At 34.1% G+C, this 8,565-nt stretch overlaps 1 pseudogene; it reads right to left on the minus strand.

Annotated features, from left to right (window-relative positions):
- Positions 1–4,889: 4,889 nt before the first annotated feature.
- On the minus strand, positions 4,890–5,295 carry LOC107183568 (annotated as a pseudogene).
- Positions 5,296–8,565: the final 3,270 nt, after the last annotated feature.

Genomic DNA, 8,565 nt, shown 5'->3' on the forward strand with positions numbered 1-8,565 from the left:
ATACTCCCAGAAGTGGGATCTCTGGGTCAAATGGCAGTTCCATTTTTAATTTTTTGGGGGGAACTCCATACTATTTTCCACAGTGGCTGCACTAGTCTGCATTCCCACCAGCAGTGTACCTTTTTACCCACATCCCCACCAGCACTTGCCAATCAGAAAGAATAGATGCACCCCTGCATTCATAGCAGTATGATTTACAATAGCTAAGACCTGGAAACAACCTATGTGCCCACCAGTAGATGAATGGATACATTTGCTTAATGGAATACTATGCAGCTGTGAAAAAGATGGAGCTCTTACCCTTTTCTACAGCATGGTTGGACCTGGAGATAATTATGCTAAGTAAAGTAAGCCAGAGAAAGACAAATATCACATGATCTCGCTTATAAGGGGAATCTAATGAATAAAATAAACTGATGAATAAAATAGGTCCAGAGGCATGGAGGCATGGAACAGATTGATAGATCTAGACGGGAGGTTGCTGAGGGGGACAGGAAAAGATCAACCAAAGAACATACAGGGTGCCCCAAAAAATGTATAAACACTGTAATAACTGATAGCTCAATTTTGAAAATGAAACATATTTTAATAAACACTGCCATTATAATTATTCAGAGTGTGTATATACATTTTTGGGGGGACACCTTATATATGCATAGTCCCTCTATAATGACAATAATATGGCAAAGGCCTAAGGTGGGGTGAGGGCTGGGTGGAAGAGGAAAAAGGGGAACAAAAATAGAGCACATCTGTAATACTGTCATCAATTAAAAAAATTAAAAAGTTAGCTTAAAAACAAAGAAGAAAAATAAGTAGCCTTTCTAGACTATACACCAGATTGAACCAGTGGGTTTCTTTGTTTAGATATAGTTCCCAGTTGGTATGCAGATTTCTTTCTTCCTTTGGATTTAACTTCAGGTTCCTGTCTTTAAGCTGGAGTTTAGAATGAGTATTCTTGGCTTTAAACTTCTACTTAGTATACAACTTCTCCTTTTTTATGTTATTTTACAGGGTGAGACATATTCTTTAATAACTGAAATATTTCAATTTTGCTTTAATCTACTTATGAATAATTTTTACAGTTAGTGTTTTATGCAATAAACCGTTCCCCATGTGAAGTCATGAAGGTATTTATTTGAGTGAAGTTGCTTAAAATATTGCTAAATTCTGTCCCTAATTGAGAAGAAGTAGGCATTAGGAATGCTTACTGAAGAAGCAGATAGATTTATGATTCTTTTTTCTCAAAAGGTGCTAGTGTAATATAATGTTAACTGTTGCCTCTTATCAACATACTAGTATTTTTGCAAATACTTTTTTATTTTTTTAAAATATGTTTTTGCCTGGCTGGCATGGCTCAGTGGTTGAGCATTGACCAGGAGTTCACAGTTCGAATCCTGGTTGGGGCACATGCCAGGGTTGCAAGCTCCATCCTCATCATTGATGTTTCTCTCTCTCTCACCCTTTCCCTTCCTCTCTGAAATCAATAAAAACATATTAAAATATGTTTTTATTGATTTTAGAGAGAAAAAGGAGAGAGAGAGAGAGATTTCTATGAGAAAGAACCATTGAGCAGCTACCTCCAGCACACCCCATACTGGGGATTGAGCCCACACCCTGGGCATGTGCCCTGACCGTATATTGAACTAGTGACCTCCTGGTGCATGGGACGACACTCAACTAACTGAGCCATAATGGCCAGGACTGTAAATACTTTTTGAAAAAAAGAGCATTCTATATTAAGTAATTATTTCTATTTTAATTAATTGTATTCCATATTATTTTTATTTTAATATTTTGTGATTTATTTAAATGAAAATCAGTTAGATGACTGACAGGAAAAATAAATAAATTTTATAGACAGTATTGCATAGCATTTTTTCTATTAAAATATTTTTATAAGATAAAGCACTGTTAAATGAATACATTAAACTTCATATGCACCAGTTTACTCATCAAGTGCAGGTATTGCACTATACTTTTTTAAAATATATTTTTATTGATTTTTTTTACAGAGAGTAAGGGAGAGGGATAGAGTGAGAAACATCGATGAGAGAGAAACATCAATCAGCTGCCTCCTGCACACCCCCTACTGGGGATGTGCCTGCAACCAAGGTACATGCCCTTGACCGGAATCGAACCTGGGACTTTTCAGTTCGCAGGCCGATGCTCTGTCCACTGAGCCAAACCGGTTACGGCATGCCCTATACTTTTTAATGATTTAAGATGGCAGTGTTAATGGAGTCATTCTTTTATGGATCCCAACATTGATTCATTCTATAAGTACTTGTTGACTAACCTCTATGAATGAAGACCTATGCTAGATAAAGTTTTGCATATTACAAAACACAAGCCTTCAATAACTCAAACACATAAATGCATATTAAAGAATGGTGGTTGGGGGTAGAGTTGGACTTAGTAGAAAAAAGGCAAATTGATGTGAGTAGCTATAGTGTGTCTTTGAGAAAACATGGTACTTAATTAAAACACTTTTTATGTTGCTCTGTTAAGTCTTAAGCATAGACCACTCTATACACCAAGAGAAAGCACATGTTGGTTGACTGTATGTGTTCACACAAGTGTTATTATTGTTGTCACTTTTGTTCTCAATCATTAAAACAAAACATTTGCAGTGATTTTACCTATAAATTGTATGATTTACAGAGGATGAGTATAATTCAGAAAAATGTGTTCCCTCATTCTGTGATAGATGTTGAGATACAAAATTTGTTGATGTAAAATATAGCTGATTATGGTTGGAACAAGGAATTCAATTTTACTGGAGTCATTGGTGGTACTAACTTATGAATGCAAATGGATGTAAATTTTACTCTCATTCAGTGTTTCTGTTTTAAATACTCCCATACATTTTTATGAGTTATACTTTTATATTGGCTTGTTTTTTTTCTAATTTCTTCCAATTACTAAGGATGGTTATGAAAATATATGATTCTTGCTAAGCCAATTCACCAGTGAATTAAGATTAATAGCAAAGGAAAGCGATTGGCAGTGGGTTCTATTTCAAGACGTATTTTATTTAACATTGTCATTCTTGGCAGGCATCTACATTTAGCATAAACTATAGAGAGTATTTTCAGTTTATAGCATATTTTCATTTTGTCAGGAAATGATCTCAGGCATGAACAAGAAATTATTTCAAACTCTGTCATTCCCTCTCTCCTCACTTGAAATTCAAAACTGAGTGTTAGCCTTAACCACACACTTTTGTGTTGATTTTGGTGTGTTTTGTTAATTGTTGATTTTATATTTTTGATCATGCTCAGACCTCTTTGAATATTTTGATTCATAAATATCTTTCATGATATATAATGTATGTTGAACTCCAAGATTGACAATGCAAATGGTAGTGAAAATCATACTATTCTAACATATTTGCTTTTCTAAATATAGTTTTTAAGACTTTTTGTTTTTGTTTTGCTAAATATACAAGGTTGGTAAGTGAGGGATAATATTATGAGCTTTAACTTTTATGTTTTGTTTCTCCAGCTATAAAAATGTATCTATTATATCATTTTTCTCTTATTTATGGCAGATAATCTATTTCATAGCTTTTTAAAAAATAGTCAAGCAAAAATTATGTAATGAACAAAAGTATATGAATGTGAGATATTGTTGTCGCTCTAGGGTTCAGAAAGTCCCACTTTGGGCATCCATTTATGCCGGGGTTTATGTCCCAGCTTCAAGAAGGGTTCAGGAATCTGGAAAAGGGGCTGCAAGTAGATGACATAGAAATCCAGAGACTAATAAAGAGTCCGGAGACTAGATATAATTTTGAAAGGCATTGGGGATCAGAGGACCTTCAGCTAAAGGAACTGAGGAGTCCCTCTTTGTCTTAGCCTATGGCTGTTCAGGTGTTTGGCCAGTACGAGGCAATAACATGTAGATGACGATGCCCTTTAACTGTCTGGCAGCCACAATCAGTTTCCTATTCAGGTTTGGGGAAATGCCTTTAGCCATTCCCAACAGATGACTACATCTGTGACTCAACCCTGTTGAGTCCCCAAGTTTCATCAACCTTTTGATGAAACGCTTAAACTTATGACATGCTGGAATTGGTCTGCGGCAGTGAGATGTTCAGGCAAGCTTTATGCTTTTACCTCTAGAAAATGACATAAAATTATTTACTTTTTATATTACTGTAAATTCAAAAATAACAAACATATATAGAAAACTTACTGTATTCCAGGCTCTTTTTAAAACACTTTTCAAATATCAGCTCATTAAACCTCATAAAAATACAATATCATTTACTTCATAATAGTTATTTAAAATATTTAAAAATCAGGGTATGTTGTTGAAAGTCACACAATCAATGACAGAATTGGAAATTGAACCTTGAAAATTCAGCAAAAGAACTCGGGCTGGTATCGTTAAGCTATTGAGATAGCCAGCCTCCAATGTGGTTAAAATAATGATCTCCTTACCTAGTGATGTCACAGTGCAGTCTTGTCCACTGTCTAGGATGGCTGTCTCTACGTGATCAATGCAATAGGAGGAGAGGTCATTAAAACATTGAAACTTCCAGTTTGTTTGAATCTCTTGCTCTAGTGATTGCTAGCTTTCATGATGAGATGACACCCAATTAGCCTCACACAGAAGAAACAAGGCTCCCAGCAAACTGACAACACCAACTTCCCAAGTAGGTCATGTTACTCTTCTGTGGAAATTAATTCCCCAGATGCATCTATGCCTTAAGAAAACTGCAGCCCAGCTGATATCTACTGTAGTCTCATGGAGAACTCCATCTAGAACCTCCCAGTAACCAATACTAAAATTTCCAACCCATATAACACAATAAGTAATAACTGGTGGGTTTTTTTAGGGGGGTGGGTTGTTTTGGGGGGGTTCCTAAATTTCATTCAGAAACTCATTCAAAATATTCCAGATAACCTTCCATCTCTCTCCTCTTCTTTATTCTGGTTAATCTAGATATAAACACAATTCAAATCTTTGCTGTTAGCAACTACATGCAACCAATCACGTAGATCATTCTTTTTCAAGTACTTTTTGGTGAGACATTTTAAATACTTTTTACTAAAAGGCAATTCAGAAATAACAGTAATCTTGCTCTTGCTCCTTTAAATGGTTGAAACCCTTTTATTGAGAGTCATAGTTTTCCCATTCACTTTGATCTTCTCCTGAGGAAATTGCTCAAAATCTACAGGGTAGGTGCAGTCAAAGGTAAACTTCAGAGACTGCTTTTTTGTTTGTTTTCCTTCCATTCCCCACAAGCTTTTTCACAGGTGCCCTGGCCGCAGCCAAGGCAGAACAGGCCATTGTTGGTATTTTAAGCTGGCATATTTTGATGAAATGTGTTATGCAATATAAATTTAAGTTTAAATTTCTGTTGATACGATAGGGGTCAGAGGCTTGCTTGGAAACAAGTCCTTACACAATTTCATTCTGTTCTAATGACACATCTCTCTCAGTTAACACGGCATGCTCTTCTTCCAAATTATTAAAACCCTTTTGATTTCCATTTGAAAATCTCAATTTTAACCAGTTTATCTAACCAGTTTTAATTAACTTGTAAAATATAACAGGAGTGCAATCTGTACTAAGTGAACAAACTTGCATCAACTTCACAGAAGTTACACAGATATAATGGCTATCTATGATTTTTAGGAAATTTAAAATATAAATGTATTAAAGTATATGAAAAGTAAAAAAAATGAATAAAACAAAAATAATCAGATAATGTAATCTTATAAAAACTGCTGTAGTTTAGTAGTAATAGAAATGGATTAGCTATACATGGACTATTTCTGCAAGTGTTATTTTTTTCTTTACTGTTACAAAATATCTATAACAAAATATCACATAACTGAAAATATGATAAGTAATGGATCAAAATTATATAGAAGTAGTACAAAAATGATATTTTTGGAGTAATCAGACTGTTCTACACAAACCATGTTTAATTAGGGAGTTCTCTAAATTGGGACTTTCCCATCTTATCAAATCAAGCATAATAACACTCAACTGTACAGACAGGTGCTTAATTGATATAATAATTCTAGATAATTGGGGTGCCTGTGGGTGATCAAGAGTTACTTCCATCAATCTGATTTCAAGATATTATGTCTTTGTGGTTATCTCCTGCCGTGCCTTTTTATTTGCTCTCCAATGACCTCTTCACTGTTAGAAGAACTAACTGCTACAATTTTTAATTTCTATCTGTTTTTAATCACATTGTCATTCTAAAATTTTCTTTCAATTATAAAATAACTACATTTCATATAAGATCACTTTATTTTATTTATCTCATTAGGATCACTTTATTATTACTTAGTGTTTCCAACCAAATATTAAAGCAAATAATTAGTACATAAAAACCCATGAAATCAATCAACAATCTATCTATATAAAAGCCAAACAACCAGAACAATGAAATGACTGGAACAACTGGAATGACAGGTCGCTATGAATCATACTGTAGCCATACCACTTGTGGCTCCTCCCCCTGGTTGGCCCCACCCCCAATTACTCCCCCCCCCATCCCAAGTCCCCTCCTCTCCACAGGCTTGACCCGACTGGCCCCCATCGGGGTGGGGTGGCCAGACCCCACCTGTGCATGAATTCATGCACTGGGCCTCTAGTATGCTATAACACACTAAATAATAAGAGATAATTATCACCTCTGAATATCTGAAATGTAATAATTCATGTGAAAATAAATCACTTAGCTTGAAATTTTTTTAATTTTTTTCTTTAAGAACCATTTAAAGTTGTATGAATTTTAAAAATATACATTTTTATTATATTTAATTATTTGATTATAATTAAATTATCATAGCAATGCAACATGTAGAATTGAATTTTGTTTAAACTTAGTATTTAAGCCTGCAAACTTAAAGGGCAGATATATATTTTTTTATAATTGGACTTATATTTTTTTCTTAAATTTATTGGAATATATCTTTAAGTAGAAGTAATGTTTATATCCATGCTTTTCTTTTTAAATCAAGAGATATTTTATAATTAAATTTGAAAATTTTATAGAATCATAGAAAATACATACTGATTTATGGAAAACAAAATATCTATACAATTAAAGTCCCTGCAATCTCTGTATCTAAATCTTTATTAGGCTATATTTAAATATAACCTTTAAAAAATTTCCAAAGGAAAATTTTAGATAACCCATTATTCTAAGTAAGAACCATAATTAGAAACTCTAATAACAACCTCAGCAGTGGGCCATGAAACTCAACACAAAGCCCTCTTTCCTGCAGACCTTAGCATTAGCTTCCCTGCCAGCAGGCTCAAGAAACAAGCCTGCCCAGACTCTCTAGCCAAGCTGATGAAAGACTTAGCCTGCTGAAGCCAATTTAAAAATCAAAAGAGCTAACTCCTTCTTCAAATGAGCAGACATTGATGCAAGATTAAAAGGATCACGAAGAATCAGGGAAATAAACCAGCAAAGGAACAAAATTAACATCTAGTAACTGATCCTAAAGAAATGGAAATAAATGGACTTCCTTGGAAACAACTCAAAATTATCATATTAAAGGAACTCAGTGAGGTACAAGAGAACAAATTTAGACATGTAAACATCACCAGAAAAACAATACATGGATGAAATGAGGAATTCAACAAAAAGAACGAATAGAAATTCTACAGCTGAATACAATAACTGATCTGAAAAAATCAATAGAGAGCTTCAAAAGCAGACTTGATAAAGAAGAAAAATCAGCAAATTCAAAGACAGGTTATCTGAAATTATCTAGTCTGAGGAATAAAAAGATAGAAAAATGAAAAAGGGTGAAGAAAGTCTACAGAAATTATGGGTAACCATAAAATGCACCAATATATTCATTATGGGAGTGTCAAATAAAACGAGAAAGGAAAAGAGGTGGAAACCTTATTTTAAAAAACGACCAATTACTTCATAACTCAGGAGAAGGAAATAGACCAGATTAATGAAGTCAAAAGTAATAAATCAAATGAAATCTAGACCAAGGTGCATTATAAAAAAATTGGTCATTTAAACATATAAACAAAATTGATAAACCTTTAACTACTTAAGATAAACAAAGAGAAAACTAAAAAAATAAAAAATCATAAATAAAAAGAGAGATATCACAAATAATTCCATGAAAAATTTTAAAAAATATATAAAAGCTATTATAAAAATTATACACAAATTGGACAATCTAGACTACATAGCTAAATTCCTAGAAATATTCAGTCTACCAATACTGATTCAAGAAGAAATAGAAGGCCAGAACAGACCAATAACAGGTAAGGAAATTGAATTGGTAATCAAACACCTCCCAAAAAAGCAAAGGCCTGGATCAGATGGCTTTACAAGTCAATTCTACTAAACATTAAAAAATATCTACACTAATAAAAGAGAAACATGGTAATTGGCATACGACAGCTACCCTTTTCATTGGCTAATCAGCGAGATATGCAAATTAACTGTCAGCCAAGATGGTGGCTGGCAGCCAGGCAGCTTGAAACTAACATGAGGCTTGCTTGCTTCAGTGACGGAGGAAACCAAACGTTCCCTGCCTGCCGCTGAGGGCTCTGAGCCCGCCGTTT

The sequence above is a fragment of the Myotis davidii genome, unplaced genomic scaffold (genome assembly GCF_000327345.1).
Source record: "Myotis davidii unplaced genomic scaffold, ASM32734v1 scaffold2, whole genome shotgun sequence".
Taxonomy (NCBI): Eukaryota; Metazoa; Chordata; class Mammalia; order Chiroptera; family Vespertilionidae; genus Myotis; species Myotis davidii.